General features: G+C 42.2%; 1 long non-coding RNA gene across 1 annotated transcript; it reads left to right on the top strand.

Annotated features, from left to right (window-relative positions):
- The first annotated feature begins 447 nt into the window (after positions 1–447).
- LOC147260573 (uncharacterized) lies at positions 448–10,921 on the top strand. The gene is made up of 3 exons (XR_015116308.1): positions 448–474; positions 10,551–10,642; positions 10,892–10,921. It is a non-coding gene; the product is annotated as an uncharacterized LOC147260573 (long non-coding RNA).
- The last annotated feature ends 623 nt before the right edge of the window (positions 10,922–11,544 follow it).

The raw sequence follows: 11,544 nt of genomic DNA, 5'->3' as shown, positions 1-11,544 counted from the left end.
AGGGCTTATAGATCTGCCCACTGTCCCTTTGTAGCAGACTGAGAGTAAAAGAGTGAAAAGCTGAGATACAGTCGGCAGAGGTAGTGCAGGCGCTGCCATCTTTGCTACCATAGCACAGTGGTTCATCAGTGGGACACATTAAAAGGCTGGATTACTAAGAGCTGGACACCTATTTTTACTGTGAGCGTCTGTGCATTATGAGCCCAGGCCTCTTACTGTACATACACAACATTAACATCGATGTTTTACATTCGTTTTTATCAGGTAAATATGGAAACTACCTTTTAAATGTCAGATTTGTAAATGCACCGTTCATTCTTTTACAGGCACAGTGATGGAACAACCTTGATCAGAATAACTCCCCATGATAAATCAGTCAAGTTTCAAGTATCTGCAAGTTCATCTTCTCTTTTAAAAAAGTGGACGGAAACCGTAGGTGGCTGGAAGATCTCTCTCATAATTCTACAGCTATTGGTAAAGCCACACAAGTTTGTATGGAAAGTTTATTTCTATAGAAAACATACTTATTCATACATTCCAGAGATATTGAATTAAAAAAGCATTCGCATGAAGCACATTATTTATGGTTTTGTAAATGCTTAACCAAGCACAATATATTCAAATGCACTTACATACATATATGCTTGAAAAAAAATCCTATATGTGTGTTATTACTGTATGTGTGCAGTGTGTGTGTGTGTGTGTGTGTGTGTTTGTTTGTGTATGAATTTGGGAGCTATTGATCATGGACAGGAACGTTTTAAAAAAGTCAACACAGACAAATTCTCCACCATCAGTTCAAGGAGCTATTTTCTACAAAAAAGAAAGCTTTGAGGAGAGAAAAGAGAAGGGCGGAAAAAAGAAACAGATTTGAAAATGTGCTCCAAAGAAAAGCAGACTGGAGGCTTCTCTCTTCCCTCCCTTCTTCTCTGGCTCCTTTCTTTGCAGCTATAGAAAGGAACAGAATGATTGTGGGGTGCAATTGGGGGGTGGGGGTGGCGTTACTGAATAGACCTCAACGCTTTTACAGATTTCCTCTCTCTCCACCATGGAGGACATCTGACCTTTGAGGGTGGAGGATGAGGGAGAGAGGGGGGAGAGAGAGATAAAGAAGGAGGGGTCACTGGGAGAGAGAGGAGGGAAATCATAATGAAAAGTGGTAATTCCTTGGAGAGAGTGAAAAAGAAATGTCTAAGGGCCAGTAATGAGATCGTCTGACTAGCGGGTTGCTATAGCAACCACCACAGTATTACTATACACTACAGTGTATGAATGAGAGAAAGACCATCTATTGTTGCCACAAGTGGATGGGTCGGAGAGGAGAAGAAGAAAGACTAATAGGAGAGAGTTGACTCAGTGTTAAATGGCTTCTACATGAAATGCCATTAAATGAATTCCATTTAAAGGAGAAAAATTAGGAGAGAAGTGCAAGGACATATTTGGCAGGTCGAGACATCTAATGTACTCTAAGTTTCCTTAAATTGATCAATCAGATAAAAGATGCTGGATACTGCTACGCCACCTCCTGGGCGGTTGAAAACTATGGGTCCTGCCTCCTTTGCCCACTGTCCAGGATATCTAATTGGTCGGCGAGGGATCCAGGTGGAGTGTAGAAGTGTGGGGGTGGGGGGTTGACCTTGTGTGAGTGTTTGGGTGGTTGGTAGGTCAGCACTGGACTCCCATAGCTCCACGTGGAGCAGCAGATCTGATTGCTGTGGTTGAAGCCTGCTTCCACCACCTGCTCCCACTCCTCAAGCTTCTGATAAACTATCATCACCGCAGATTGAGACAAATGATCTCCCTCGTAGACACACTGCCCCACTGTGTGTGTGTGTGTGTGTGTGTGTGTGTGTGTGTGTGTGTGTGTGTGTGTGTGTTCAAGAGAAGGAGAAAGTGGAGGGAAGTTTCACTCACTATTCTGTGGCACTTCTGGCTACATAAAAATTCTGATGGAGGGCTCAGAGACACCTCGGAAGAATGTAAAATTCACATATTAATTTTTCAGTCGCCTGTGCTTTTTTTTTTGGGTCCGTACTGTACAGTGCAGTCGTGTGACACTGGCCTGTGGGTAACGCACATTTCCTTCCTTGGAGGAAATACTGGTTCATGTGAGCCCCGGAGACAGGAGGCGGTGTGGGTCAGCGATAATCATATTGAATGGACAATGCCACAGATAGGTGTGGGCGAGCGAACACGCATGCCTGGTTTGACAGGGAGGGCCAGCAGGAACTGGCCATGAATACCAACGCACGCTAAGGGGTCAACAACAAAACAAACTGTCAGATAAGAAGCATTGATATCCTACTTACATTTTTTTTTCACTTGTTTGTGTAGGTATCATGGAAACGACTTAAAATTGTACTATAAAGAAAGGATCATTCCTGCATTTTTTGTGCATGAGTGTGTGTGTGAGAAAGAGAAAAACAAGCTGGGTGAATGTGTGTGAGGGGACAAGTAATATTCACCCTGATGCTTTGTCATGTTCCTCTCTCACAGACAAGACTTTTTATTTGGAGTAAGCCTTTGATCTCCTCCAGGGAAGACGAACTGCCTTAAACATGTCAAGTCATTCTCACCATGTATGGTCTGAAATATAATAGGAAAATTTAGGTTTTGTTCAACAAATGCCCACTTAAATAGCCTTTATTTACAATAATTAGTCATAATCATTATATAGCCATAAACTGAACATAGTTTGCTTTTGCAGTTTCTAAATGTTAGAAGAGAAGCTATTACCAAAACCTGGTTAGATATTGGCCAATAAGATTGGACTTTAGGAATGTTTCGAAGTATTTTTAACACTTGGAGACAGACAAGGTTACTGGGGAAGGATGAAGGGAGGAGGAGGAAGGGCTGGACCAGTCATTGACGCTCATTCTCAGAAGAAGATCTGCAGATAAATACTGACTTCATTGCTGCTTCTTTTTAGTTACAGCAAAGCTACAGAGATTGCTGCTAAATGTTCTATCAAGGTCTATAATCATAATATTGATGTTTCAGTGGTGCTGCTCAGCATAAAATAGTTGGCGCACAATATTAGCGAGTCTCTTCATAGATGAGGTTTTTTATTTATGGTCCAGTATGGGTTTTCACCTGTGCTAAATGTCTACCTTGCACTCGATCCAGCTCTTATTATATTGCATTCCCTGGGTTTGTCAGTGTTTGATCAGGTATAGAGCTGGTAGCTAAACCATCAAAGAGCGCATATGAGCGAGCCCTTGCACCGCCGTGAACACCAGAGTTCGGAACTGTTAAGCAGCAAGACTGTGATTAAACAATAATGGCAGACTAATGCATCCACTGTTGTAAAGATATCAATTCCTGTGTCTTCCTGTGAGGCTGCCAAATCCTTGGAAATGACACTGGAAACAGCTTTCGGTTGTAAAATGAACATTCAGTTGACGGGCAACAACCCTGGTACACAAAAACTGTGATAACTGCAGTCATGCTCATGTGGCTCCATATTTAAAAGTGTCCTTTTATCATGACACATCTGTCAGTTGGGTGAGTTTTCTCGAAGATGAAATGATCTCTAACCCAGAGTTTTAAGTCATTTGAATTTTAAAACATTTGTGATAAAGAAACCTTTTGTGTGCATAGAAGAAAGCTTCTGTCTTTTACTTTATATCATGAGAAGTAGAAGCAAAAACAATTCGTGGTGAGTGTTGATGCACTCTCCCAAGTATTGGTACGCAAGGAATGAGGCATAAAGTAAGGAAATTGTGGCACACAAACAAACTCCTCGAGATGTCTTGGTGGAAGAAAGTGGGGAAACAGGTGAAGGGAGTGAAGAAGACTGCTCGTTCCCCTTCATCTCACACCTGGAAGCAATCTGTAATTAGTGACATCATCAGCAAGGTACAGAGGCTCTCCTGTGTTAATTAGTAATCAATAGAATCATTGCATTCTTTATTCAACCCTTCAAGAAAACATCACTAACACTTTAGATTATGTCTCTTTAAATGATGTCACTGGAGCACAGTTTAAGGAGGAAAAATGAAAGGAAGGATGACTATAAAAGAACGAAGAGTCCAAGGTCCAGACAGCAGAGTTTAACTGGTCAGATAAATACTATACATTGTAAACCGTCAAAGATAATCATTAATACGCTTTATTAATCCTTTTCTCATTTCCCACAGAATAGTTTAGCGAACTACTTGATGTAACTCATAATCAAAATGCTGACTGAACATTGCCATGATGATAGAAATGTATTTCTTATTTAATTTATTTCCTTCCACCAAGGAGGAAATGTTGTCAGCGCTGTTTGTCTCTACTTCTGCCAGCAGTATTAACAAAAACGTGAATATGTATATGAATGAATATTGAATTTTGGGGCAGACTGGTTCAGCATAGTGAAAGCCATCTTTTTTTTTAATGCTGTGTTTGGCTGAGTTTATCTTGAACTCTTTGTCATTGTTACCAGAGCTCTGTGTGGCCGTGGGTTACGGCAACATTTTGATGGGTGAACAACTCTCTTTAATGTAAATTCAGAGAGATGCCAAAGGCTGGAGAAAAGTCTAAAGAAGACCAATACTGGGGTGGTTTTCTTTCTGCTCGCCAGGTTTGTTTATATTTCTCTATTTTTGGCACAAAGGGGATACTTGGGGGAACAAAATGCAGATCATAAATTTCATTCCATTCTGAAGAAATAGGTATCCAAGGCAACCTCAGGATGTTATTTTCGACAAAGCAGTGTGAGGGACATGAATGCCATTTCTATCTCTGCTCTTATCAGCCCTGGACCGGAGGACACAGGCTGCCCTTCCTTGTCCCTGCGACTACAGCCTCTTTTAGGAATCTGGGGCCACTGCTTACCATTGTGCTGTCCTACAGGAAGTACGGTCCACTGCTCACTCCCAGCATTCACTGGGTTTCCTGTGTCAGGTTACCATGTCCTGTGTTTATTTTCTTTGCTTTTTGTCTGTGTCCACCCTATAGGGCCTTTCTAACATCCACCAAACGATACAAAGGAAAGGATGGTACTATCTTAACTATTGGGAGTGTTTCACTGTGACGAATGCACTGTTATCTCCGCTTTCTCATTCTGCCTTGTCTTGCAGTGACCTGTCTCCTGGCGTAGATTTAAATTCCCAAGTCTCTATCAGGTCTGCGGAAAAGAGTTTTTCCTCACCTTAACAAAGGAAAAAAAAAACTCAATCAATTTCAAATTAAGCAGTTCTTTCAATGAACATTGTCTTTGACAAATAAGCTTGTTACGCCTTGAGAAAAGGCTAAAGGAAGGACTTTAAAACAATCTCTTAGAAGTAATTATTGCTCTGCTTGGACTTTTTTTCTTCTTTCTGTTCCTCCAGAACAAACAGCTTTGGAAAACTTAGCAAGGTGTGATTGATAGAGAGCATGAATGATGTATAAAGTCTATTTTGCCCAGATCAATACTGAATTTCATTAGGACACACCTCACTCGAATTGCACGCACGCGCAGACACACACACACACACACATACAACCACACACATCTTTACCAGGGACATTGCAGGGCTTCCAAGCCCTCCACTGTATTTCCATTGATGAACATAGCTGGGCGGGATTGTGCCTGTTAGCATTCCGTATCAGCACCTCTAAACAAGGTGCCCTGTCTCATGCTGACTCACACTCTTCGCTCTAACTTACCTTGATATGGTTAGGTTTTCCATGAAAGAGTTCACTTGCATGCTAAGCACTGACCTATCAACCAAGGCAAAGCAGCCCTTCTTCATTTACCCCTATGAGATCCCCCCTGAGGATAGTTCACCTCTACTGTCCTTCCTTCCACAATAATGACCAAACTGCTCCTGCATTCACATCCAGCATCCACCCTGGTGACTATCATCCACCTTGACAGGGGGAGCAGAACCTGAAAAGAACTGAAGCTGAAGTCTTAGATCTACTTTTTTTTTTTTTTTTTTACTCTCAAATGAGCACAAGGGGTTAAACAAAGGAGAGACTAAACAAGAATCGTGGAGGGGGGGGAAACGGGGTCTGGAAATCATTTCCTACTTAGTGTTTATATACAGAGCCAGCTCTGGGCTTTAGATGGTGTTCAGACGTAGTCGGTGTTGTCGGGTTACGTTCACCCCGGCCAGGCACATAAGGGACAGACCTGGTGACAGATGATGACATGAGAGCAGACACTTTCCGAACCACTCAAATCATTTACCTTTTTCAAATAAATGCACTTGTGGCTCTTTTACTCCCTGCTTATCCTTGCGATACACAATGGATATACTGAACACATGCTGGCTCTAAAAATCTGTCCGCAAACCATCCAAATAACAAATAGGTGGATCCACTAACATACAAACCACATGTGGCCTCACTGTAAACAGCTATAATGTGTGAGCAGACGGCGTCGGAGCATGCATCACGCTTGGCGTTTACAACAAAGGTCAATCACTGTGACCTCTGTAGGCTTGTATTTCATGGCAGGACGTGGGCAGTGGACCATGAGGTGGAAGGAGAGGGGCGTTCAGACTCGGGATCCCATCTCCATGACTCCCCGGAGATGCTGAGCCCGGGTTTATGATGAGGGGCTTTAACTTATTTGGGTGGTAGATGTCTCCTGGCTGGAGGGTCCAGTCGCTGATCGGTAATGACCCTGGATGTGTCCCTTGCCATAATACCACTTTAAAGAAAATGATGTTTTTCCTGCACCATAAATCCTACTGCTGGTCCTTGTTTTTGGTGAAGTGTGATAAACCTGCAGGAACATTACAGCTGAGGACCACAGAGAGGGATTCAGCTTTACTGTTAGCAACGGGGGTGTCATGCTCCATATTTCAGGCCTCCTCAGGAATCCTGGACACTGAATCATGTTCTCAGTGCAGGTAGAGCAATTGGCTTCCTGCTATGATTATTCAAAGGTTGTGTTGACGCTATGGAGTACATTTTTTGGGGAGCTGTATTTAAGTACATTTCTAAAGTATGTACTTTACTTGAATATTTTTTTCTTTGGAACTTGAGAATTTCACTCCGCTACATTTGTTGGACAAATATTTCACTTTCTTACTTAACTACATTTTGACAAAAGCTGTCATTACTCACATGTTCCTGGAAAAGAAGTTAGAACAACGTCCCTCTCAGTTTGATTTAAAAGTAGAAATACAAAATCCAGCATTGTCAAACCTGATACATCCAAGTGTAACAACAAGTCTGAGAGACATCCAAAATATGCTGACAATGATAATGGTAACAGCAGATGATCACAACAAGTGTGAAGCATTTCATTCATGGACTTCTCTCAAGTTACTGATTTAAGAAATGTCTTAAATGAAATCTGATTATTTTCGAGTGTATACTTTCCTCTGAATTTTTGTTGGTTTGACTGCATTTTTATGCAAAACTCCGATTGGTTTTGTGTCACATTTTGGTTCTGTGAGGACGTCATTCATAAGGTGGTTTCAGAGACACGGTTCTGCAAAGGTATGCGAAAACAATGCGTCGACATTTCGAATAAAATGTGCTTTTGAAAGTATCTTAAAACCAAGAACTCTAAAACTTCATCTACACTTTAACTCAAGTACTTTGTTAGTCATCCGACAAAACTCTGCTACTTAAGCCCTGTGTTTATGACAAGGTAATAAGCTAATAAGTGTAATAATGAGTCATCGTAAAAGCAGGCACAATTTGCAAAGATCCCGTAGAGAGCAGATTAATGTGTCGCTGGAAGAAATGTGCCAATGCCACACAGCAGAACACTTCCCGTAATGTGCACTTGTTTCTGCCAAAGAGGAGAAGTCTTGCTCCAAACTGTGTGACTCCATGTGTTACTATATCACGTCTGTTGATATGCACAGAAGCAGCAATCCAGCACAGAAAGACACAAGATAGTTGTGAATTTGCACATACTGTAAGATCCCACTGCTCCACTTGCACTTCATATCCCCTGTACTGCTCTGTTTTCTTGGAGTTACATTCCACACATAAAATATGCAACCCAAAAGCCTCTGGGCCCCCCTAAGAAATTGAGGACAGTTACCATGGCAACCTCGAACAACAGCAGCACACAACATCCCGCTGATGGACAGCACAATCCAGGAGGCCAGTATACAGGTGCTATTTTCTTTCAAAACATAAAGAAAGAAGAAAAAAAACAAGAAAGCATGAATGATTTTGAATATTAAGACAATTATCTTCCCTAATGCTATGTTTCAGCCGGCCTTTTGCATCTTGACGCTGAAGTTTTTTTTTAAACTTAACAAAGCAATAGTTTCTGAAGGTCTAACAGAGAACGTACTCTCCTCTCTGGATTTGTAGGTTTACAAGCATGTAATAATAAAGTATTTTATAGGTAAAAGATCAGTTGGCAGAATTTGAGAAATACTGTTGTGAATGCTCTATAAATAAAAAGAGATGAAAAAAACTAAAGGGAAGATGGGAATGATAAAGGGACATAGGAGAGAGTTGTGCTTGAGGATGTGTCGCTGGCATGGAACGTGGGTCCAGTAAATTCCCACCAACCCACTTGATCAGCCTAATTAAAAGAACCTTGGCATGATATGTTGCGAACAGTGGGGAGTCAGGTCACTCCTCTGCACTCACCTCCTCTCTCCCACACATCCAAGCACTGCAATCAGCCACAACAACCCAAGAAATAAAAGACAAGAAAGAAAATTCTGGTCTGTTTTGTGATCCAGTGAAAACAAGGAGGGGAACCGGATTTGAAACACAGCAGAAACTCGCTGTCAGAGATGTATCTGCTGTCACTGACCATCGCCTCTCCTGTTTGTCCTCTTAGTCTCAAAAGAGCATTCAGAGTCCCCTCGACAGAGGATCCAGAGTGCTGAAGTGAGTCATCTTTGGCAAATTGTGAAAAGAAAACCAGCTTTTTGGAGCACTAATGTACATATGAATCAAACTCATGTATGTGGAGGTACTGCCAGAACTTAATGCGTTGCACATTGCTGGAGCATGCAAACACATATGTACTGTATCCTCTCTCACTCTCTCTCTCTCTCTATCTCTCTCTTTCTCACACACACACACAAAAACACAAACACACTCATACACACACATTCACATGCACACGCACACACATGCATGTCACTTGAGATTTTTTTTTCTTTTTCTCCAAAATAGACACCCCAGCGTTGCTACAACAGTAGGACACAATCTACTAAACAAACTAGAAGAGTATCATCTTGCACAGGAATAACAGTATATTTCTACTGGGTAAGAAACTGGAAAATATTAGAGATGGACTCTTTGATGGACTTCATATTGAGAATCCTGATTTTATCAATGCTTAGCATCATATTTCCCTCTCCTGAAACAATAAACTGAACACTTCAAGGTGGAGTTGGTGATGTAATCCAACACACTTTTTATCAAATTCAGCGACTATTTCTTCCCAATCTGCCATCGGAATTTGATGTGCGTCCATATGCCAGCAAGCGTGATGGTGTGGTGTCTGCATATAAGCATGCATACTGACTCTCACACCAACAAGCCTAGTAGTTTTGACAGCAATGGGGTGAGATGAGGTGTCAGAAGTGGGATGGCTGTCTGGGTCATCAAAGTCGAGCCCTGTGCCCCTGGTTAGCTTGACTGAGGAAGCCCAGAGATGAGTGAAGCACCAGAATGTGGGGTTCCCTGGGACTGGAAAGTGACTGAGGATGTGAACTTTCCTCAAAGGGGAGAGTAGAGGGATTGTGTTCCTGTATTTGAGCATGTGCATTGAGTGTTACACCAACAAGCATTGTGGTCAGATTGCAGGTTTTGGACCCAGTAAGTTCCAGACCCTGGAACTGTCAATGGTACATAGGAAACATCAGTTCAACAAATCAGCAGCAGCTAGTGACGTTCATGTTTATGAACTGTGTCTTTTTTCACATCCTCAGCTTTTTTTGAGTTTTAAATTATTTTAATTGTATTTAAGAGGGCAGCATGGTGGGGCAGTGGTTAGCACTGTCACCTCACAACAAGAAGGTTCTGGGTTCAGTCCCGCACGGTTCTGTGTGGAGTCTGCATGTTCTCCCTGAGCCTGTGTGGGTTCTCTCTGGTACTCCAGCTTCTTCCCACAGTCCAAAGACATCAAGAGGGGACGAGGCTGATTGATACTCTAAATTGACCGTAGGTGTGACTGTGAGTGTGAATGGTTGTTTGTCTGCATATGTTGGCCCTGTGATGGACTGGTGACCTGTCCAGGTTGAACCCTGCCTCTCACCCAAAAGCTGCTGGGATAGGCTCCAGCCCCCCCCCCCCCCCCGACCCTTAACAAGATAAGCGGAAGAAAATGGATGGATGGATGGAAATTTTAATAAAATTAGAAAAAAAACATTAAAAGTGTAAAATATGTAAAACACATACAATTACAACATATAATTGCACATACAAGTGTAAAGCTAAAGGCCAAAGTAAAGACATAAGTTGTAAGCTTTTCTTTTGAAAAGCTGAGCCTGCTTCCCTGATATCTGCTGCTTTTGTGTTTCACAGCTTTGGGGCATAATTTACAAAAGCTGCGTCACCGATCAAGTCATTGCCTTTGTAATTTTGCTGTGTTATTGTCTTGTGTTTCTTATGTCTCATCCTGTTAATGTGCTCCGCTGTAGAATTACACGAGAAGAAGAAGGAAATCATCAGAGATCAAACTGCCATGCTGTCTTCCTCCTTGTTCTTTTCCCTGTGATCAGATGTGATAATGGTATTAATACACTCAGCATTCTACCATATTGTTTGTTTTGTCAGCAAGCCCACTAGTTAGTGTCATTGCCTCAGGAATGCATATGCATGACTTTTGCCTCGATAGGAGCACTGAACTGAGGAGAGGGGTGTGTTTGTTTGGGTGATGAGTTTGAATTCAGCAGGATGACTGATGCTATCTGACTGTTAAAAATATTTCAATCAAAATCCTGCACCGGAGAAAAAAAGTTTGAAATTGCAATTCCTCCAGCTACAGGACAGCCAGTGCATGACCCCCATTATCATACTGACTGCACCCGTGCCTGTACAGTGACATCTACCGTCACCGTACCGCTGTAATCTCAATGGTAAGTGGTTACACTGAAATGTATATTGTACCTCTGGATGTCACCTTGCCTACAGCCCAACCTGTCCATTTAAATCCCAGTTCTTTTACCATGCTACAGTGAGGAGACAGCAGAGGACAAGCAGGTAATGGGATTGCCACACCCTGTTTGGGTTCAAAGCCATAAAAGCTCTCAGCTGTAGGACGGCACACGGGGACGTGTCTGGGGACCGTCACCTGGATGCTGGAACTGCTCAACCTGCACGAGCTCATTGTTCAGCGCTGCTTCAATCTAAAAAGGAACAAAAAAGGACAGTGAAAAATGTCCTCCAATGCTGTGTATAAGCGTGGAAAGAATTTGTGTGCATGAGGAGTGTGTGCACAAATGTACTTGCCCACATAAGTGAAGTATAGTGTCATGACATGGCTCTTTTTTCCCTGTGTCAACTCTGGATCTGCACCTTTGAGATAAAAGAGACGAGAGGAAGGCGTGTTACTTTTTTCAGCCTGCTCTCTAATCCTTCACGTTAACTCTGACTCTCATTTCTCTCTGCCATGCTTTCTCTATCTATAGACCG

This window comes from Aulostomus chinensis, chromosome 6 (assembly GCF_037954235.1).
Source record: "Aulostomus chinensis isolate RoL2024-O1b breed Wild chromosome 6, RoL_Achi_v1.0, whole genome shotgun sequence".
Classification (NCBI taxonomy): Eukaryota; Metazoa; Chordata; class Actinopteri; order Syngnathiformes; family Aulostomidae; genus Aulostomus; species Aulostomus chinensis.
The sequence above is the reverse complement of the archived record's forward strand: the minus strand, read 5'-3'. Positions and strand labels throughout refer to the sequence as shown.